Raw genomic sequence first — 23,788 nt, 5'->3', positions numbered from 1 at the left:
TGGATGTATTCCATAGATAGCTCTTCTAGAGAAACTGTTATGAAACTCTAAAACTTTTTTTTTTTTAAGTGCCATGTGGCACTCATGTACCTTGAGATTGTCTCTCTCTATTAGGAGAGACAGCATCAGTTAAAAATTTCATAGATTTTTATCTAAAAATAACATGCTATTTTTCAGTATCACAAGAGAAGGTAAAGGGTTCTATCCACAGATATTTATAGAGTACCTATAGGAATTCATGTGCCAGATTCTTTAAAATTTGTACTTCAAGACACACTCAGGAATCTTCACTTTTGTGAAGTTTCCTAACTGTTCCCTTCCTCCACCCCCATTTCCTCATGGAAATGTTCCTCGTTATAGTTCTCATGCTGCACAATGTGGTGTGGTGAAAAGAATATGGACATTGGGTTTAAACAGGCAGACCTGGGTTGGATTTTGGATTCAGGTGTAATTCACATAAAGTGGTTCTCAGAGTTCTAGACACACAATAAAAGTTCCTGAAATGTTGGTTACTGTTATTGTAATTATTTTTGCTGTTACTTATGTCTTATCTTCCCCTTTAACTTGAGAACTATCAAGGGCAGTGTTTTTTTTTCCCAACTGTGTAAGTCATAACCCATGGATTGTAGTTTTAACATAGTACATTGTGCCAGCATTTTTAAAAAGTCAAATAGAATATGCCAGAAGGGACACCTCTGTGGCTCAGCAGTTGAGCATCTGCCTTCAGCTCAGGGGTCCCAGGGGTCCCAGATGGAATCCTGCATTGGGCTCCCTGTGGGGAGCCTGCCTCTCCCTCTGCCTATATTTCTGCCTCTCTGTCTGTGTCTCCCATGAATAAATAAATGAAATCTTAAAAACAAGAATATGCCAGAAAAAATTCAGAGCACCTGTATATGGAAAGAGCAGGGATCGTTTTGTGAAACTAGTGTTTTATGTTTTTAGATGTGTGTGTGCATGTGTACTGTGTCTCTGTATAAATTGTATTCTTACTATAGTTGTAGTCAAAACAGTTTGAGAAGCCCTGCCTTAGAGAAGAGACTGCCTGCTATTTATATCTTTTCTTCATAGGAGCTAGCACAGGGTCTGGAACAAATCTAAAGCACATGCAACTAAGACATGGTAGCCTGAAATTAATTGCTTATTATGTGATACAGGCAGTAAATACAATATAGGTTCAAAGACAAGGGAAATTGTCTTGAGAAATAGTTTAGTAAATTAGTTGAGAGCTTAGTTTTCTGATGTCTGAAAGATCTGGGGATAAATTGTAGCTCTCCTAGTTACTACTCATTGGCTAAGAAATAAGGCGAGTTACTTAATCTCTTTTATCACATTTTCTTCATCTCTGAAATAGGAATAATAATGACCTCAGGTTGTGAAGTTATGATAGTGGCCAACACATAATGAGCACTTGCTTATTTTCATGGGCTGCAGTCGTCATGGGAGGCTTTTTTAAGAAGGCAGACATTTGTCCTCAAAATACTAGTAAGAATTAGATGGGAGAAATGTTTGACGTGTCCTGTATGCAGCTGAATACTCTGTTAAAGCCATTGGTAGTCTTTTTCTTTTACGTATTCTTTTTCCATGTTTTCTCTCACCAAGATACCCATAGTCTTTTTTTCCTCTTAAAAACCATTTCCTGGGAAGAAAGTCCAGTGTATGCTGTTACAACTTGCCTGTGGCCCCTCCTAAGGCTAGTTCATTCCTATAGACAGGGAAAAGGAAATTACTTCAGGTTGTCTGACCCAAGTTCTGCTTTTAGGCAGAATGCCTGCTTAGCCTCGGGGAAGAGCAGAGAGAAGTGGCCAAAGCAGCTCAGCTGGGCCCCTGTAAAAAATAAATAATAATAAAATAAATAAAATAAAATAAAATAAAATAAAATAAATAAAAATAAAAATAAAAATAAAATAAAATAAAATAATGTAAATAAGAGTTCTTGGCTTCTGGTCCAAAGCCCAGACTGGAGCTTGAAAGAGCAGGTTTTTCTAAAGGTAGGTAACTGGGATGGTGGGGAGAAAGATCATCACTGTCTCTGACTTCTGATGATACTAGAAAAGAAATAGATGCAAACCTGGGAAGGAGGGATAGGGAGAGAAAGACGGTGAAGGGTAGAAGGATCAGAGAAGGGAAAGAGAAAGTGCTCACAAAGTTATCTAAGTTAGCTCCATGAGAGGAGTACTAGTCTTGGAGTCAGGAGACTTAGGTTCCAGTTTAGGCTTTCCTACTGAAACTCATTTTAGGCCTTGGTAAAGAAAGGGGCCCTCTAAAACCCGTTTCAGGTCTAAAACTTTTATAACTGGTTAATAAAATCTAGAAGAGAGATCCAAATAAAATACTCCAGCATTTCACAGGAGGTAGAAGAGAGAGCTATTGATTTGTTTAGTCTATATTGGAGTTTCTTTACTTTGAGACTTGATATTTTGGATCATATAAACCTTTGTTTGGGGGTGAGGGATTGTTCTGTGCATTGTAAGGTATTTAGCAGCGTTTTTGTCCTTTACCCACTCGATGCCAGAAGCATCTACCCCTCCCTCCAGTTGTGACAAAAATGTCACTAGACATTGCCGGATGTCCTCTGGGGGACAAAACCAATACTGATTGAGAACCAGTGGTCTATCAACATGCAAATTGTAGAGAAACGCAAAGATAAAATCAATAATAATATAATCTTATTTATTATTAAAGATTTATTATTTTAGAGATGGAGGAGGCAAGAAGGAGAGGGAGAGAGAAACAGGCAGACTCTCCACTGAGCGTGGAGCCCAACATGGGGCTCTTGATCTCATGATCCTGAGATCACAGCCTGAGCTGAAACCAAGGGTCAGAGATGCTCAACCACCTGAGCCACCCAGGTGCTGGAGCCACTCAGGCACCCCTCTTATTCTTATATAGCACTTACTAGTACCAGGCACTGTTATAAACCCTTAAATGTATTAGCTCATTCAATTTCCATAGTAAACTTATGAATTAAGTACTATTATTGTTCCTGTTTTACAAATGAGGAAACTGAGGGGGAAAAGTTAAGTGCATTAATAGCAGCTAACATTTTTATGAGTTGCTATGTGTTGGGAATTCTAAGTACTTTATGAACATGTAATCTCATTAACCCTCCGAATCACAATGTGAGTGGGTTCAGATGTTATCACAATTTTATAGATGGGGAAGCTATAGCATGCCTAACTCTGTACTGAGCACTGCGGGCACACTGGAGTAGATTAGTTTCCAGAGTAGTTTTTCCCGTTTTATCTTGCGAACAATTTTGTGAAGTAGATAGTATTATATCTCCTTTTTTTTTTTTTCTTTCTTTCTTTCTTTCTTTCTTTCTTTCTTTCTTTCTTTCTTTCTTTCTTTCTTTCTTTTAAGATATCTGAAGACACTGAGACTCAGGGATAGAAAGGCTTAGAAACTTGTGGAGCTGGCTGGCATATGTTATATGTATGCTTTATGTTTTTTGTGGTTGACCATGATGCCTCCAGCCACAGAAAGTAGCAGGCAGTCAGGTGACATGTGCAAAGAATACTGAGTCCCTGTTTGTGATAGGGAGCTGAGAGTTCTTTTTGATTTGTAACCTAATGTTGGTGAGGTGTTCTTTTGCCCACTTACTTCCTGATTGACCTTGGCTGTATATCATAACTTGTAATTATGTTATGATGGGCTTGTTTATTTTTTTAAATATCTGACTTCTGCAGTGCTCTATTCTGTAAGCTCCATAAATATTGGCTTATGTGTAAATAGACTGTTCACCATAATATCTCAGCACAGTGCCTTACATGCAGTAGTTAGTTTTGTTTGTGAAATTTCTGAATCAGTAGGCACATGGAAGGGAACTGAGAATTAGATTGATTTATTCAGGATTAGACAGCAATTTGGTAGCAATTTTGGGATTAGAATTGATTTTTCCTATCCTCAGGCCTAGAATTCTCTATAAAACATCATGTTTCTTGCATATGATTGGGATGATATGATCTTATTGTGTGGCCATATGCAAATGCCTCAGTTTCCCTTCTATAAACAAAAGTACTAAAAAGCCATTCTTCTTTCAGTCTTTGTTGCCACCAATAATGTACTGGTGTGGCCTCCAACCACAGGATAAATGGTCTCCTAAAAACCAGGGAAGCCTCATTCTTCTTGCCAACTTAGAACTAGGAATCATGTTCTCTCTCCTGAACAACTACTTCCTATTTCAGTGGTGATATGGTGATAAAGTATACTGATTGAAACAGAAAGTAGGTTTGAATTGCAGGGGAAGAAGGCAATTGGAGTATCTACTTATACCCTTTCTTTATATTCAGGACTGTATGCTGAGTGCCTGCTTTTTTACTTCTCATTGTAAAATTTGGGGTCTGTTCATTTTCCTTTTAGCTTGTGGGGAAAAAGCCACAGAGCTACTTAAATTAAATGAGAAAAAATTCCTTCTCTTTTTGTTTCAGTTGTTTTGATCAGTAAGATGATAGATTTTGATTAAGGGAGACATTTGTCGGGGATCCCTGGGTGGCGCAGCGGTTTGGCGCCTGCCTTTGGCCCAGGGCGCGATCCTGGAGACCCGGGATCGAGTCCCACGTCGGGCTCCCGGTGCATGGAGCCTGCTTCTCCCTCTGCCTGTGTCTCTGCCTCTCTCTCTCTCTCTGTGACTGTCATAAAAAAAAAAAAAAAAAAAAAAAAAATTAAAAAAAAAAAAGGGAGACATTTGTCTTTTCCTTTCTTTGGAACACTTAGAGGCCATTGTAGGGTTATTTGTTGACCTAATTTCAATATTGTTCTGTCTTAAGGAATAGGGAGGCCCAAGGAGAGGGAGAGAAATGGGAAAACAACTGGTTAATGGAGCCATTAGAACACTACTAACATGGGGATCCCTGGGTGGCTCAGCGGTTTGGCGCCTGCCTTTGGCCCAGGGCGTGATCCTGGAGTTCCAGGATCGAGTCCTGCGTCAGGCTGCCGGCATGGAGCCTGCTTGTCCCTCTGCCTGTGTCTCTGCCTCTCTTTCTCTCTATGTCTATCATTAAAAAAAAAAAAAAAAAAAAAAGGGATCCCTGGGTGGCGCAGCGGTTTAACGCCTGCCTTTGGCCTAGGGTGCGATCCTGGAAAACCCGGGATCGAATCCCATGTCGGGCTCCCGGTGCATGGAGCCTGCTTCTCCCTCTGCCTATGTCTCTGCCTCTCTCTCTCTCTGTGTGACTATCATAAATAAAAAAAAAAAAAAAAAAATAACACCACTTTTTTTTTAAGATTTTATTTATTTATTCATGAGAGACACAGAGAGGCAGTGACATAGGCAGAAGAAGAAGAGGGCTCCTTGAAGGGAGCCCCATGTGGGACTCAATCCCTGGACCAGGATCACACCCTGAGCTGAAGGCAAACACTCAACCAATGAGTCACCCAGGTGTCCCCCAACAACATTTATTGATTAAGTTCACCATCTTATATGGGCATGGTTTGTGGTGCCTCACAACAATGACAGTGGTAATATCAAAGATCACTGATCACAGATCATCAGAATAAATATAATAATAACAAAAAAATTTGAAATATTGCGAGAATTACCAAAATGTGCCAGAGACACGGTGAGCAAATGCTGTTGGAAAAATGGCACCAGTAGACTTGTTCAGTGCAGCATTACCTCAGATCTTCAATTTGTAAAAAATTGTCTGTGAGGTACAATAAAATGACATATGCTTGTATTATAAAAATTCTTTGTATATTCTTACAGTTCCTTATCAGATATATGATTTATAAATATTTTCTCCTGTGGATTTTCTTTTCACTTTACTCGCAGCACAAAGGTTTTTAATTATGTCCAGTTTATTTATTTATTTATTCATTTATTTATTTATTTATTATTTTATTTTATTTTATTTTATTTTTTTCTGTTTGGGCTTTTGGTGACATATCTGAAAAATAATTGTCTAGTCCCAGGTCACAAATGTCTACAACTAGGTTTTCATGTAAGTGTTTTGTAGTTTTAGCTTTTACATTTAGATCTAGGTGCCATTTTTTTAAAAATATTTTTTTTATTCATGAGAGACACAGAGAGAGAAAAGCAGAGACACAGGCAGAAGGCAAAGCAAGCTTCATGAGGGGAGCATGACATGGGACTTGATCCCAGGTCTCCAGGATCATGCCCTGGGCTGAAGGTGGTGCTAAACCACTGAGCCACTTGGGCTGCCCTAGGTACCATTTTGAATTACTTTTTGCATATGATATGAGATAGTAGTCCAGCTTCATAATTTTTCAGGTGGGTGTCCAGTTGTCCCAGGACCACTTGTTGAAAAGACTATTCTTTTCTCATTGAATTGTCTTGGCATTTTGTCAGAATCATCTGACCATAGATAGAAGAGCTAATTCCTGGACTCTCAATTCTGTTTTATTGATCAATATCCCTGTCTTTATGCCAGTACCACACTGTGTTCATTATTGCAGCTTGGTAGTAATTTTTGAAATTGGGAAATAAGACTCTTCCAACTTTGTTCTTTTTCAAGGTTATGCAAGTCTTGTATTTCTTTTATTCTTTTTGATGCTATTGTGAATGTAACTTAAAACAAATTTTCAGCTTTTGGAACGTTCATTGCTTATGTACAGAAATAGAATTGATTTTTGTATTGCTCTTGTATCCTGCAACTTGGTTGAACTCATTTATTAATTATTAATTATTTAATTATTTCTAATAGTTGTGTGTGTGTATGTCTAGATTCCTCAGGGTTTTCTTTGCTTTCTTTCTTTCTTTTTTTTTTTTTTTAAAGATTTTATTTATTTGAGAGACAGAACAATCATGAGCAAGGGGAGAGGAAGGTCAAAGAAAGAGGGAGGAGCAGGCTCTTTATTGAACAGGAGACCATCGTGGGGCTCAATCCCAGGACCCTGGAACTATGACCTAAGCTGAAGGCAGATAAGCTTAACTGACTGAGCCACCCAGGCGCCCCAGGATTTTCTACCTACAAGATCATGTCATTTCAGATAGAAACAGTTGTACTTCTTCCTGTCCAATCTGGTTGCTTTTATTTATTTATTTTTCCTTGCCTAATTGCTCTGGCTAGAACCTCTAATACAATGTTAAATAAGGGTGGCAAAAGTAGATATCCTTATTTTGTTCCTGATTTTAGGGAGAAAGCATTCAATTATTTACCAATTTAAGGATGATATTAGGTGTAAGTTTTTTTGTAGATGCCCTTTATCAAGTTAAGGAAGTTCCTTCTATTACCAATTTCTTTCTTTCTTTCTTTCTTTCTTTCTTTCTTTCTTTCTTTCTTTCTTTCTTTCTTTCTTTCTTTCTTTCTTTCTTTCTATTTATTTATTTATGATAGTCACACAGAGAGAGAGAGAGAGGCAGAGACACAGGCAGAGGGAGAAGCAGGCTCCATGCACCGGGAGCCTGATGTGGGATTCGATCCCGGGTCTCCAGGATCGCGCCCTGGGCCAAAGGCAGGCGTTAAACCGCTGCGCCACTCAGGGATCCCTATTACCAATTTCTTGAATGTTTTATCATGAAAGGGTGTTACATTTTGTCAATGCTTTTCTTATGTCAGTAGAGATGATCTTATGGCTTTTGTTATTTGCTCTGTTAATATGTGTATTGATTGATTTGTGGGGGGGGTACATTAAACCAACATTCTGCACCCTGGATCATTTTGTGTTTTATGAGTTTTTTTTTTTAAGATTTTATTTATTTATTCATGAGAAACACAGAGAGAGAGAGAGAGGCAGAGACACAGGCAGAGGGAGAAGCAGGCTCCATGCAGGGAGCCTGACATGGGACTTGATCCTGGGTCTCCAGGATCATGCCCTGGCTGAAGCCGGCGCTAAACCACTGAGCCACCTGGGCTGCCCAATGAGAAGTATTTTTGGACACCAACTACTTATGAAGCCTGTGGGAATATACACATGGCTAAGATATTGGGGCCATTTGCTGTAATTGTGAAGACAGAAAAACACAGGTTTATTAAAGTTGAAAACACAGGAATATGATAAAGACAGCATCTTGTGTCAATGTGTGATAAGTAGTTATCAAATGAACTGTAAAATGACTTTATTTTCAGGCCACTCAGCAATTATAGGGTTGGCATATTATAACTCTTTTTGTCTTCAGATATGTCTTTTCCTTTCTCCATGTCTCATATTCACCATCTGTACATGGGAAAATTGGACTTAGTGGTATGCAAGTTAACCTCTAGTTATAGCATATTGTGAAATTACTTGACTTCTGCGGGGCTTCCTTCACTTTGGTCTTTCTAAAGAGTTTGCTGTTTTGATAAGTTCTAAGTGGCTAGGTATTTAGATGATTCTGGTTCTGAGTGGAAGAAAGATGCTTTGCTTTTTTTTTAGTTGGCCTTACTCACATTCCCATCTCAGATAGATGATTTCGTTTCATATTATTCCAAATTCTGGTGAAATGGGATAACTCTTGAGAAGGGCCATTTCCTTCAGCAGCACAAACTCTGTGAGGAGGAAAGATAATTGGAGAGGGAGTTGGGGGTATGTGTTTCAGGCTCAGCTGTACATTTAAATTGGACACATCAGTTGATTCCTTTCTTGTTTTAGTTGCTTCTTCTAAAGAAGAAAGATTGAAAAAAGAGTACCACTATTATTGCATAATCTTTCAGGGTTGTTATGAGGCATAAATTATATTGTAGATGCATATAACTGTATATGCACATTAGTTATTTGCAAATAATATAGCAAAAATAACTTAAATAATGTAAATAATGTAGCAAATAATGAAAATATAAATAATGCAAATTATTGTTGTAAATAATAGCAAAATGTTACAAATAATATAGCAAATGTAGCTAAAGTATAGGTACATTTTAAGCCTCTGCTATTCATGCACTTTTGATAGGTGCTTTATTTTTTTACTTTTTACTTTTTATTTATTTATTTATTCATTTTTTAAAAGATTTTATTTATTTTTTCATAAGAGACACACACAAAGAGAGAGAGAGAGAGAGAGGCAGAGACACAGGCAGAGGGAGAAGCAGGCTCCATGCAGGGAGCCTGACATGGGACTTGATCCAGGGTCTCCAGGATCATGCCCTGGGCTGAAGGCAGCGCTAAACCGCTGCGCCACTGGGGCTGCCCAATTTTTTTTTTTTTATATTTTATTTATTTATTCATGAGAGACACAGAGAGAGGCAGAGACATAGGTAGAGGGAGAAGACTCGATCCCAGGACCCCAGGACCATGACCTGAGCCAAAAGCAGACACTCAACCACTGAGCCACCCAGATGCCCCTTGATAGGTGCTTTAAACCTTATTTCTCCAACACTTTATAATAAAAACTTTATCCCCATTTGATAGATGAGGAAGTTCCAGTTCACAAAGGTTCAATAATCAGGTTAAGGTGGCAGAATCAGGAATCAACACTAGATCTAATTCCAGAGTCCATATTCTATTTTATTTTACTGCCATGGTGTCATTACTGTTGGTGTTTAGTTTGGTAACTTGCTCAAAATGGTATCTTTTAGACTTCTCGACTGAGAAGTTACTCTTTTCTCCTTCATAATTAAGAAGTACTTTGTAGGGAGCTGTTATGAAATATCCTTTTCTGTGCCAAACTTTCAGTATGTTTAGTTATTTGTATCTGCATGGACTCATGGCTTCCTATTTTATTCAGTAGATAATACATTATTGCTATTATTATTTATTTTGATGCTCCAGTTCTTCCTGATTTGGCTAGTAAGAGCCCCATTCAAGTTGGCTTCTGTCTACTTTTCACATGTCCCTGCCGTTCATTGACCACTCCTTTGCTTTCTGGCGCAAGAAGATATTCTAGGTTCATCATAGACTTCTCTGCTCCAGCCCTGGAATAAGCCATTTCACCAAGGAACCTTGATTTCTTTTAGTGTTAAGTGGTATTTAGAAGCCAAAATCTGGCTGCTAGGCATGCTTATTTTTGTTGGGCTTGTGCTGCTCCCAGGTCCTCTCAGTAGATAGTGAGGAACTGAAGTTCTGTCTCCCCATTATAGGCTCTCCTCACTGTATGGATGCTCTCCTCATGTTGTGTGGGTTCAACACCCTAGACTAGGCTGCTCTGTCATGGAGAGTTCTTCACTTCTTTAGCTTGAGTTTTGACATGCTGTACCAGGCATCCTGGCCCTCATATGGATGCCCTCCTCACTGTACTTAGACTCTTATATCCCTTACCAGTCCACCCCCTCCCCACTGTAGACCCTCCTTACCCTGCTTAAGGTCTGATAATGATGTTCTGTTGCCCTTATTAGGGCTATTAACATATAGTGGCTTCCTAACAGTCTTATTGCTTCTAATCTTCCCTTCCCTTTCACACTTCTGCTAGAGTGATCTTTCTAAAATGTAAGTCAAATCATGCCACTGTTCTGCTTTAAAAAATTATAATAGTTTATCTTGCTTGTAGAATAAATTTCAAGTTCCTTAGACTGGCATTTTAAGGCCCTCTAGACTCTGATCCAAATGTGCCTTTCCTGAATTCCTCTGTGCACCCTGCACCCCAACCATGGTCACTGGCCATTCCTTAGATCTGCTTCTATGCACATACTCTTCCAAGTTTTTGCATTTGCCTTCTCTACCTAGTTTAGCCAACTCCTTTCTTTGCAAATTCCTTGGTGTGTTTGTTTGTATTGTGTATTGTTTGTATGGTGCGGGTTATCAGGGTTTGAGTACAGTATAGTGAAGAGAGCATCCATAAAGGAAGGGGGTTACCTGGTGAAGTCTCTCTGACATCCATAGTTAAAGTCAGTCCTTTTTTTCCCCACTTCTGATGGAGTACATACTTCATTCCCCGTTTTCATGATTAGCTTTTATCTGTTGCCCCTGATTCATTGGCTGCTCCTTGAATGCCCCAACACATGGCATTGCATCTTGTAGACTCTCAGTGAAGTCCAATAGAACTTGTTGAGGGAATGACTTCTGAGTTGTGAGTCTGTTGTTTTCATTTTAAGTCTTTTTTACAGGCCCTGCTGAGGTCCAAGAGGCTATGACTGCATGAAAGCATTTGGGCTGTGGTACTGCTGGGTCAGATGCCTGTCCTATGCCAGAGCTCTTTCTGAGAAAAGCATATATTCACATTGCTCTCCTTTTCTGGTGAATTCCAAATACATCCTTTTACAAAAATTTCTCTACACTGTTATCCCAAATGAAAGAATTGCTGGCTACATGTATATGGGTATCTGCGGCTGCAAATAATAATAGCTACCTGACTTTATGAAAAACCTTCCCCAGACTATGAAAGACAGTGTAATGACAACGTGTGTCTTCTGTCAGTCTGTCTACCACTCAGTCTGTCTGTCTTTGGAGAACATTTATGCTGAAGTGTCAGCAAAGGAAGATTTTAAACTTTCTCAGTAACTAATCTGTATTGTGTAGGTGCTGAGAGGGGAGAAAAGAAGCATCACAGGTTAGGTTCCTTGTGGGATATGTGGGTGTCTAGGGAGGAAGAAAATGATAGGGGACTGGATTTTCATAGGTCTCATTGTCAGGCCCACTTACTCTATAGTTATTGTCACATCTTGGTCCTCTCTTATTCCACTTCTTTCCTCCTCCAGATCTTTGGCTAGGCTTTTCTAAGTTTGAACTGATTTCAAAGCCTAGGCTCTTTGCCATGTTTTATAATCATAACAGTAAATGATAAAAAAAAAAGATTGTTCACTTTTGCCTTTCCTGTCAGATTTTTAGTCTAGTTAAAATAATTTCAAAATTGAGGTCAAAACATTTTCTAACATACATGTTCAATTTTTAGCTCATCCTACTGAGGCAGGACACCACAGGGATTGTAGTCAGGCTTACCTACAAGGCTAACTCTTAGTTTGATTTGGCCCGAGAGACAATGGAATGCTCTTAACTCAAGATTAGCACTGTTCCATCTGCCTAGTGGTAATTGACATTAAAGGAGAATAAGGCTTTAGTTCTATAATATTGGGGAAGCAGCATGGGAAGCTCTTGAGGATATGACAGAACTGACTTCTAATTCCATCTTAATATTTACTAGGTTTGCAGTCTTTGGCAGATTTAAGTTCTCTGTCTTGTTTTTATAAAATGAGGATAATAAAGCCAATTTTTTAGAGCTGTTAGGATAAATGATTCTTCTAGGGCAGACTCTGATTTTGACTTTGTCACTAACAGTGGGAGTCATCACCCTAAGTATTGTACTATGGCTTAATGTATCATTTCATACATCTCAAGCCACTTTGACATCATCTTATGTAATCTTCACAGTATGCTCAGAGAGCGAAAGACAGTATGATTGTTCTCACATGAAAAATGAGCAAACTGATGCTTAAAGAAGTAGTTTGTCTAAGGACCAGGACTTCAGTCTTAGTTCAGAACTCCCTTTGTACACTGACCAGTCCTAGGAGAGGGCACTGTAGTAAAAGTTGTCCTGAACTTGGGCAGCCTGGGTGGCTCAGAGGTTTAGCACTGCCTTCAGCCCAGGGTGTGATCCTGGAGACCAGGGATTGAGTCCCACCTCAAGCTTCCTGCATGGAGCCTGCTTCTCCCTCTGCCTGTGTCTCTGCTCTCTCTCTCTCTTTCTTTCTCTCTCTCTGTCTCTCATGAATAAATAAATAAAATCTTAAAAAAAAAAAAGTTATCCTGAACTGAAAGTCAAGAATATCCTGATTAGTCTTCACTGGGAGAATTTGGGAAAATAATTTCAGTTTCTATTTTAGAACAAATATGCTAACTATTCTGCCTAACTCACTTTGGTTTGTTATTCAGTAGTTCTTGAGGATTTGCTATGCTGTACACTGTGCTAGGTGCGACACCTTCCCTCAAGCTGCTCACACTTTGCTCTGGAGAATAGATAATCTGAATAAGTGAGAAGAGCCTTGGCAAATGTGTGTGTGTCCTGGCAGATGGGGGTGGTCCTGGTAATGTAGGGGTCCAGGAGAGATGGTTTGGGATGGGGCTTTGCTTGTGAGGGAGGAGAAATCTCACAGGATTTTATGTAAGAATTAAATTGGACAATGGGAATGATTATGCTTTGTTGATTATAATGAACTGCATAAATGTTAATGACTGTCACATCTTACAAGAACTTACTGACCTAGTAGAACATCACAGCTGGAATCTAAGCTTAATTAATGTGAGAAGAAAGATTTTAGTGGCAAGAAAGATTGAGAGCACATTAAAAAAAACCCCACAGAAACAACTGTGTCTAAAGTGTCTATGAGTTCTTAAAATGGGGATATGCCTATTAAAATGTCTTCTGCTTTGATAACACAATGAACCTTAAAACTGCTTTGGGGTTTATAAAGAATTTATTTATGATAATGAAATTTTAAAAAAGCCATTTGTGTTGCTGCAGTTTTAAATATTTAAGAGGTATATTTAACAAGCATGTATCCTGGGATATAAATGGGACAGAGATCAGTTGAATGGATGGGCCAAAAGATCTGTATGTTTTTATTTTTGTTTTGATTCAGTAGATATAATTGTTAAGAACTGTCTATGTGGGAATCTTCAATTGGGTACTGAAGAAACAGAAATGGATGAAACATTCTTTAACCAAAGTGCCTTCTGGCTGGAGATATAAGACACCTATGGTAAATTTTCAAGAGGTGCTCTCAGATCTTAAAGGAGGAGGACCTATTCATATTCAAGCCTTTGGGCAGAGATGGCAAATTAGAGATAACACTTGAAGATTAAAAGTTTGCCAGGAAACAAAGGGGGATAATGAGAGATAAGGCTCTTCCAGCAAGAGGTAGCAGCAAGAACAAAGGCACAGAGGCTTAGAGTAGTACCTGTACTCAAAGCACTCAGCAAATAAGAGATAAATTTCTTAGAATTCGAAAGCTGGGATATTGGAACTGATGACTTTGTGTTCTTTTTTGGGGGGAGATGGTAAGATTTTATTTGTTAGGATTAGTGGCAATATATAAGGCTGGAGGTTTTTTTTTAAATTTGTATTTTTGCTCTACCATTTAAAAAAAATTAGAGTATAACTGACATAGAACATTTTATTAGATTTAGGTGTGTAACATAATGATTCCATATTTATATATACATTGTAAAATGTTCACCAGTGTAAGTCTAGTTAACATCTGTCATGAGACATAGTCACAAAATTTTTCTTTCTTTTTTCTTCTGATTGAAGACTTTAAGATTTGCTTTCTTAGCAACTTTCAAATATACAATACAGTATTATTAGCTATAATCACCATGTTGTGTATTACATCCCCAGGACATTTATTTTATAGATGGAAGTTTGTGCCTTTTGATTTCCTTTGCCAGTTTCACCAACCCCTATCCCCCACTTGGCAACCACCAATCTGTTCTATGTATCTATGAGCTTTTTTTTTTAGATTACACTTACAAGTGTGATCACACGTATTTGTCTTTCTCTGACATTTCACTTAGTGTAACAAACTTGAGGTCCATCCACGTTGTTGCAAATGGCAAAATTTCCTTCTTTTTCTATGGCTGAATAGTATTCTGTTATACGTATACATCACATTTTCTTTATTCATCCATCAGTGGACACTTAGATTGTTTCCATATCTTGACTATTGTAAATAATGCTTCAGTGAACATTGAGGGGTGGTGCATATATCTTTTCAAATTAATGTTTTACTTTCTTTGGATAAATACCAGAAGTTGAATTGCTGGGTCATATAGTGGTTCTATTTTCAGTTATTTGAAGACTATTCATACTCTTTTCCGTAGTGGCTATACCAATTTACATACACACTAGCAGTGCACAAGGGGTCCCTTTTCTCCACATTCCCAGCAACACTTGTTATTTTTTGTCTTTCTGATAATAGCCATTCTAACAGCTGTGAGGTGATATCTCAATGTGATTTAGATTTGCATTTCCCTCATGATTGGTGATGATAGGGTGTATTTTTAAAAAACAATTTATATATGGGAAGAAAAAGTATAAGCAACAGATAACTAAGATGAATAGGTATCATTTGTTTGTACTGCACAGCATTTTGTGTTCCCCAATTTATGAGTCTTCTTGGGGGCGTAGATGCTAGACCCTAAAGGAGATAAAAATGTATCTTAGGTAGTTGCTTTTCATACTGCCCTGCTTTTGGAGCACAGGCCTAGCTTTCACCCATACCATACTTGGCTTTGAGACTTAATGATATGAGAGAGAAAGTAATGGGGAGCTAACTTTCTGCCTTTGGCGACAGAGGCAGGTAGCATCAGCCTGCAAGTTTCTCTCTGGCACTGAAGTGGTATTGATGCTAGTGACTCTTGCACTGCGGTTGAATTCTTGCACTACCAGAAGTGGCAGTGCTACCCATTCTAGCATCTAATGATCAGAAGTAATAGCAATCATTTCCTTATTGAACTGGGTCATCAGTGTGGCTTTGTGCTTTGTGTTGGATTCGATGTAGAGGTGATAGAAAAATAAGAGTCAGAGGTCAATGAAACTTTTGGCTAAGCAACTGAAAGAGTTGGATTGCTATTTACTGAGGTGGGGGCCGGGGAGGGCGCAACTGAAGAACAGATTTTTGACCTGTTAAGTCTATCAGTGACATAGCTTTGTTTCTATTGTATTTAGAAATGCGTTGCTGCTGCTGCTGCTTCTCCTTTTTTAAATACTTTATTTCTTGAAACTAAGAAGTAGGTCTCCTCATGTTTGTATCCCTCAACACTATCACTGTGTCTGGCATGTAGAACATATTCAGTAAATAGTAACTGACTGATGAGATTATTTGCTGTTTCCTTGAATGACTAGACTATTTACTCTTTTCTAAACAGAGTACATGCTTTTTCCTCCTTTGAATCTTTGCTTTTGTGGTTCCCTCAAACGAATTCTGTATCTATCCCCAGTCTCAATACCTCTGTGTATAAAAATTCTACTTCTTCAGTACCCAGCCCAAATATTGTCTTCTCTACCAAACTTTCCCCATCTCTATAGATGCAATTAATGTCTCCCTTCCCTGCACTTTTTTTTTTTGGCCTGGTTTGAACTTCAAGTACACTTTCATTTATTTGCTTTGTAACTGCTGCTAATAGGTTTTGCCCCCTTTTCCATTTCCATCCCTCCATTGCTTATTTTTCTTGAAGTGTTTTTGTAAGCTATTATTATTTATTTTATACTTCACCTCATTTCATAGTCCTTAATAGGCAACTGGCTCTGCCATATGAAAGAATGGTATGTTTGATGACTACTTTATAAAGTAGCGAAGTCATCATTGTTAACTGACTTCCTCTTACATTTAAGTGGTAATATGGGAAGATTGTAATTCTCATACGGTATATGTATTGTTCTTAAAATTATTTGCAGTTGCAGGGAATCCCTGGGTGGCTCAGCGGTTTGGTGCCTGCCTTTGGCCCAGGGCGTGATCCTGGAGCCCCGGGATCGAGTCCCACGTCGGGCTTCCGGCATGGAGCCTGCTTCTCCTTCCGCCTGTGTCTCTGCCCCCCTCTCTCTCTTTCTATGTCTATCATGAGTAAATAAATAAAATCTAAAAAAAAATTATTTGTAGTTGCAAAATAATCAAATAAAAACAATGTTTTTCAAATCCAGTGAATCCAGTGGGTACTATACTCCTCTTGTAAGCCATTAGGTTGAAACCTGTAGTGTCTAAACAAAATTTGCTAATTATTACCAAACATTAGCCTTTATATAGTGTTACCAGGGATTGCAAACTCATATCCCTATACAAGCCAGGTGAGTAATCTAAAAGGGCCTGCTCAAGCCTAAGGTTGAGTACACAGATAAGGCATTATTGGTTAGTGTCTGTGGCTTGGAAGGATAACTTATAAGTTACTACTTTGTAAACCTAAGGACTATATAAATGCAAGAAATAATTGCACCTAAAACAAGGTAAATGCTAAGTTGTGTAAACTTGGGCAAGTTATTTGATACCTCTGAGATTTAATTTCTTTCTTTGAACATGTTTTTTCCTCTGAAGTCCCTTCTACCTCATTTGATTCTGCTTTTTCATTTCTTTAGCTAATAGTTTCTTCCTTGATTTTAAGTTTGATTCATTATCAGCCCTGACTAATAAATCTTCCTTGATTATTAGCCCTTAGTAATAATTAGAATGCTGGCTTCTCACCAATATGCCTCATTTTCCTGAGTCTTGTGCTTTATCAGAGGGAGCCAAAGCTTAGCCAGACTTTCTGTAGTAGCATCCACCATTGAAAGAGGCTCTCTAGGAGTGAGAGAAGCTAGTCAGCCTTCTATAAACCAACCAGCATCTGGTCTGAAATCTAGAATAGAAGATACCTGAATTTGATCTTTGCTGCAGAACATGTTAGTGGTCCTGCCTTATATTGTATGCTAATGTTTTGTTGTTTCTTCTACTTTAATGTATTTTGTTTATTCAATTTTCTAGTGCGGGATTTTTTAGTTTTATATATGCTAGCCTCCTTTGTTAGTGTTGATTAGTGGAGACATAGAGTATTTCTAGGTTGTCTTTAATCCCTGAAGTCTAATGTGGGCAAAGATATGTGGTAGGTGTTTGATAAATGTTTGAAGAGAAAACATACTTATTGGATTTGCAGGTGATAAAGACTGGAAGGGAAAACTACTATGTTAGATGGCAGAGAGAGAGACTGAGCAAGAGAGCTTGCAAAAATGGGTTGAAGCCAACAAGATGAAATTTAAAGAGAATGACAGAGAAGTTATACATTTTAAGTCTGAAAGAAACGGCAACATATGGACAGGCTGGAGGAGACCTAGCATGATGCTATTCTTACAGAAATGGTGGTTTTGGCTGCCCAAGCTAAGCTCAATGTCAGCCAAAGACCTTGCAGTGGCTAAAAACTAATGCAACTTCAGATTGAATCATTGCAAGTATGTAGAATTAGAGGAGGTGATAGTCCAACTATGTTCTGAAGGGGACAGACTGCACTTAGAGTATCATGTTCCCTATAGGGTACCAGGCAGTAAGAGGGTTATTGCAAACAGGACTATGTTTATTGGAAGGTGCCCTCCATCACCACTACTCAAAGTAGAGTCTGAACTGTTCTCCGTCTACAGTGAGATAAGTATAAAAATTGAGAGTGCTTAGAAAGCTTTATAGCAATTTGGCAGAATAATTTTATGTCTAATGAATCAAATAAAAAAAGAAAATGAACTTTATTTTGTATGTCCTTTGTTTTGCTTGAACTTTTATTTTTTATTTTATTTTACTAAGTTTTATTTTTAGAGCAGCTTTAGGCTTAGAGAAAAATTGACCAGAAAATACAAAGAGTTCCCATATACTCTCTGTGACTCCCCCTTGCACTTTGTCAATTATCAACATCTTGCATTAGTGTGATACAACTGATGAACCAATATTGACACATTATTATTAACTGAAGTCCTTATTTTATATTAGGGATCACTCTTTGTGTTGTATGGTTCTCCAGGTTTTGACAAATGCACAGTGTTATGTATCCATCATTATAGTATTATATAAAATAGTGGTTTCATTGCCTTAAAAATGCCTTGTGTTCACCTCTTCATCCTTACACCACCCCTACTTCTCAACTCCTGGCATCCACATGTATTTTTGCTGCTCCTGTAGTTTTGCATTTTCTAGAATATCATACTTTTCAGACTAGCTTTTTACTGGATGCTTTTCCACTTAGGGTATTTCTGTGTCTTTTTGTGGTTTGATAGTTCACTTCTTTTTATTTCTGAATAACACGCCATTATATGCATGTTTGTTTACTCATTTCTTTATTGAAGGATATCTTGGTTGCTTATATATTATGGCAATTATGAATAAGGTTGCAATAAATATTTGTGGATAGGGTTTTGTGTGGACATAAATTTTCAGCATGCTTGGGTAAATACATAGGAGTGCAATTGCTGGATTGTATGGTAAATATATATTTAACTTTATAAGAAATTGCTAAAGTGGCTGTACCATTTTGTATTCCCATCAGCAATGAATGAAAATACTTGTTGCTGCATATACTCACCCACAGTTGGTGTTATCAGTACTTCGATTTTAGTCATTCTAATAGGTATGTAATTGTACTTCATTATTGTCTCAAATGACATATGATATTGATTATTCATATTCTCTATATCTTCTTTGATGAAGTGTCTGTTCAGATCTTTTGTCCATTTTTTTATTAGGTTGTTTGTTTCCTTGCTGTTGAGTTTTAAGAGTCCTTTGTACATTTTGGATATAAGGTTTTTTTGTTTGCTTCAAATTTTTATTTAAATTCTAGTTAGTTAACACATCGTGTAATATTGGTTTCAGGAGTAGATTTTAGTGATTCATCACCTCCAAAAACACTCAGCCCTCATCATAACAAGTGCCATCTTAATACCCGTCACCCATTTAGCCCATCCCCCACCTACCTCCCTCTATCAAACCTCAGATTGTTCTCTATAGTTAAGAGTCTCTTATGTTTTTTTCCCTTTCTTTCTTTTTTTTCTTTCTCATATGTTTATCTGTTTTGTTTCTTAAATTCCACATATGAATGAAATCATATGGTGTTTGTCTTTCTCTGGCTGACTTACTTTGTGTAGTATAATATACTTTAGCTCCATCCACATCATTGCAATGAGATTTCATTGAAACAAGATTTCATTGTTTTGGAGGCTGTGTAATAATCCATCATATATACTCTACACACACACACACACACACACACACACGCACACCCCCCCCACATTTTCTTTATCCATTCATCAGTTGATGGACATTTGGCGTCTTTCCGTAGTTAGGCTATTGTTGATAATGCTGCTATAAACATCAGGGTGCATGCATCCCTTCAAATCTGTATTTTTGTATTCTTTGGGTAAATACCTAGTACAGCAATTGCTGAGTTGTAGGGTAGTTCTATTTTTAACTTTTTGAGGAGCCTCTGTACTGTTTTCCATAGTGGCTGCACCATTTTGCATTCTACCAGCAGTGTAAGAGGGCTCCCCTTTCTCTCGATCCTCATCAACATCTTTTGTTTGAATACAAGTTCTTGATCAGATAGGTGTTTTGCCAATATTTTCTCAAATCACTGAGAAATTCTCAAGTCATTCATTCTCTTAATAGTATCTTTTACAGAAGTTCTACCTTTTAATAAAGTTCAATTTACCAACTTTTTCTTTTATTATGGATCATGATTTTACTGTTGTATCTAATAAGTCATAACCAACCAAACTAAGGCCATCCAGATCTCCTATGTTATCTTCTATACATTTTGATAGTTTTTCAGTTTACATTTATGTATATGATACATCTTGAGTTAATTTTTGTGTAAAATGAAAAGTCTATGTCCAGACTAATTTTTTTGATGTCTAATTGTTCTAGCATCGCACCATTTATTGAAAAGACTATTCTTTCTTCACTGAATTTATTTTTTTTCTTATCAAAAATTAGTTGCTATATTTATGTAGGTCTATTTCAGACTCTCTATTCTGTTTCAATGATCTATTTGTCTATTCTTTAGCCAGTACCATACTGCCTTGATCACTGTGGCTTTATAAGTAGGTCTTGAAGTCAGGTAATGTTGGCCCTCTTTATAGATGGTATCTATATAGCTATAGTTACATCCATAAAGATATATTGTCTATCTGCATTTCAGACCAACTGAGTCAAAAATCTGTGCTAAGACTTCAGTATATAGTTTTAGTTTCCCAGGTAATTTTGATGCAAAGGGAGAGTTGAAAACCATTATACTAAAACCGTAAACTCCTTGAAGGTTTGGTCCTGTTCACTGGTGTGTATCTATCCCTGGTGGCTTATACAAGATGCTTCAATAGTTATTAAATGATCAGGTGATTAATAGGACTGGGAGTATCTATCCTGGAGAAGAGAAAATGTGCAGGGGCTTGATAGATTATGATAATGCATATCTGAAGCCTTTAATATTTGCTTTGAAGGATGGGTTCTGAGTGCTTGAGGAGGCAGAATTGGAAGTTTACAGAAAGGCACCTGGCTGAATGTTAGGAAGCATTGTTTAATAATGCTATTTCCAAGAGAGTTCTTTGTTTCTACATGTATTTCATTTTTTTCTTTTCTTTTTCTTTTTAAATTTATTTATTCATGAGAGACTCAGAGAGAGAGAGGGAAATGCAGAGACACAGGTAGAGGGAGAAGCAGGCTCTGTGCAGGAAGCCTGACGTGGGACTCGATCCCGGGTCTCCAGGATCACGCCCTGGGACAAAGGCGGCACTAAACCGCTGTGCCACCCAGGCTGTCCTCTACATGTAGTTCAGCAGAATGTGGAAAACCATCTGTAAGAGAGGGGGGATACTGCAGGGGGTGGAAAGTTGTGTAAGATCAGATGCTATGATTATTGATGATTACTTTGAAAAACTATGTCCGAGGCAGAGGACTGTTTCTGCCTTTTATCCACTCTGTATAAATTGACACAAGGGTATGGAGTCAAAAGAACGTTCTAAAGCTACTTTGAAGCTGAGATCTCAGTGTAGCAGGACCCCCACCCTGTGTTATTGACCAGTTCTCTCTATAACATTGATGCCTTCAAGAAATTCCCTGTCTCTTCCACCAAATTTGGAACTTGTAATTGGCCTAGCGTGGGTACTCAGGGTCTGGGAAAAGTGAGAGATACTTAACAGAAGAGCTCTTTCTCTTCTCATGAATTTTCCCCCCACATTTCTGCAGTTAAATAATTTTGGCACATTGAATGGAGGTGTAGACTTCTGGCAGGGAAAATGGATAAAAACTATAAAATTTCTCTCTAGCACACTTAAATCATTGGTCAGGCATAATGCAGGTTACCTCCTCTTTGCTAGGCAGCAGGGCAGGGTATAGCAGTTGATATAAAGATGACTAACATGGCAGAGAGAAATAAAGCATAGGTTTAGGAGTCAGACCAAAGTTGCAACGACTTAGCCATTTTCCAGCTGTGTGATCTTGAGAAAGTCATTGCCCTTTTTAACCCACTACATTCATTCTGTCTTTCACCAAGTTGTGCTGCTGCTTCCGAGCTTTGTCCTTAGAATATACTTGCTTCATTTTGGCTCATCTTCCAATAATATATTAGTCTAAATCATTGCCATCTTCTTTTGCTTGGAGTTCTGTAACAATCTACTAACTTGTTTTCTTGTTTCCATCATTCTCCCCTTTATTCTCCGTTCAGCAGTTAATGATCCTGTTAGAGATGCAAATTAGATCTGTCATTCTGCTGAAAATCTCCCAAAACCTTCCAATTTTTAAAACTTAGAACAAAACCCAAACTCCTAGTTCTGACCTGGAAGAGACCTTGCATAATGTGACTCCTGCCATATGTCTCAAGAGTAGGGTGTAGAGGGGAAGTTGGTGGGACAATATTATTTCTTAGGGAGCATTTGGATATGTATGAAGGTGGGTTTTTGTTGTTAAATTATTGAGGGGGCACTAATAGGATTTTAGGGGGTCTGGGCCAGGGTTGGTGAATGTCCTGCAATGTGTTGTTCAGTTTCAGGCTCATTACAATGCCTGATTCACAGGATATGCTTAAGAAATATTTAGTGTATGAAACTACGTTCTTCCTGGACCTCAGTTTTGACATGTGATTTGGTAGAGAGCCTACTTCTTAAGGTTGTGGTGAGAAAGACATAACTTTCGTAAAGCATCTGGTACACAATAGCACTTAATAAATGGTAGCTGCTGATGATCTTTCTTTGCTTGGAAGCAGCTGTAAGTGCCCACCTAGAGTTTTCCCTAGGGCATTAGACACCTTTGTTGGTGGGGTAGAGGGGTGGGTGCATCTCTTTCCCAGAAGGCTAATCTGATAAAATCCTGGGGTTGACCTGAGTTGCTCTGGAGTCCAGACACAGCTGCGGAAACGAAGGCACAGAGGGGGTCTGGTTCTCTTCCTTGATTCTGGAGCTCACCCAGGACTCTGACAGGCGCTCGAAAGCCTGGTCTGTGTGAAATTACCTCCTGCTGGAGACTAGGTAGGGGAGAACAGTTGAGAGGGTGGGAAGGTAGTAGTCTCCCCGCCCTCTGAGCTTCGGGGAAAGGAGAAGCGCGGTTTCCTCCCGCCTCCTTCCCTCCCTTCTTCCCCCGCCCCTTCTGCTTCGCCAACCCCGAAGCTGCGCCTCCGCTGCGCCCTGCGAGGGCGGGAGCGTGCTGCACCGGGAGCGGGTGCTGGGGCGGCTGAGCTGCTGGGAGCCCGGCCCCAGCCGAGTAGAGCGGCGCGGGTGGAGCCACGGCGTTGTGCGGCCGGCTGGGCGGGAGAGGTGCGGCTCTGCGACAAAAACAGGCGCCAGAGATGCCGGGGCCAGTTCCCCCCACCAGGTAATGCTGGCCCACCCTGGGGCGCGCCCAGCTGGGAGCTGCTGAGGAGGGGGAGGGGTCTCCGCTGGCTTCCGGGGTGTGGTGCGCAGTCGGGTGGTCTCTTTCCTTAAGAGACCCTAAATGAGAGAAGGGGCTGAGAGCTGAACCTTCAGATGAGCTGGCCTAGGGCTAGGCCAGCACTTGGTTTCAGAGCTCTGGCTAGGGAAGGTTGTGAAGGAGAAGCTGGTTTTGGGGGGGAACTACTGTGTCTCAGGAGCCATTCTCGTTTGCTAACACCCTTCTGCTTGGTTGTTAGGGTGATGCTTTCCTCTGTCTTTGCTTAGCTGCTGGCCTGCTGGGACCATGGGGGCTTTCTCTTGGGTGCTGGGGAGGGGCATTATATTATAAGTGACCTGTTATGAGGTGGAGTAAACCAGGAGATAGGAGACCTGAGGTAGCTGGTCCTGTTCAGGCAGCCTCTGTGGGCCTCAGTTTCCTTATCTATGCAATGAGGTCTTGACCTTATGTTTGTAATTTTGGCTTCCCCAGACTGTCAGACTGACTTTTGGAAAGATGAGCTGGTTAAAACTTGAAATGGGCTGCAGAGATGTCCCCCATAACACTGTAGGAAATAGGGGTATTTGAGAAGCAGACCTTTGTATCCTGTCCTCCACCCAGCCTTTTGGATGGCATTTTGGTGG

The 23,788-nt window shown here is 39.1% G+C and overlaps 1 protein-coding gene across 3 annotated transcripts in view; it reads left to right on the top strand.

Annotated features, from left to right (window-relative positions):
• The window catches only part of PAK1 (p21 (RAC1) activated kinase 1), a 145,233-nt gene that overhangs the window by 38,125 nt on the left and 83,320 nt on the right, over window positions 1-23,788 (top strand). Inside the window, exon 1 of one of the 3 annotated variants that reach the window (XM_041730469.1) lies at window positions 22,872-23,108. The exons of 1 other annotated variant lie outside the window; for it this stretch is intronic. The gene's annotated coding sequence lies outside the window, so the exon portion shown is untranslated. Of the gene's footprint in view, window positions 1-22,871; window positions 23,109-23,788 lie in introns of those variants that run through there. One more of the 3 variants, XM_041730467.1, reaches the window with a different exon arrangement.

Source organism: Vulpes lagopus, chromosome 15, assembly GCF_018345385.1.
Source record: "Vulpes lagopus strain Blue_001 chromosome 15, ASM1834538v1, whole genome shotgun sequence".
NCBI lineage: Eukaryota > Metazoa > Chordata > Mammalia > Carnivora > Canidae > Vulpes > Vulpes lagopus.
Note: the sequence above shows the minus strand (reverse complement) of the source record. Positions and strands in the feature narration are given on the sequence as shown.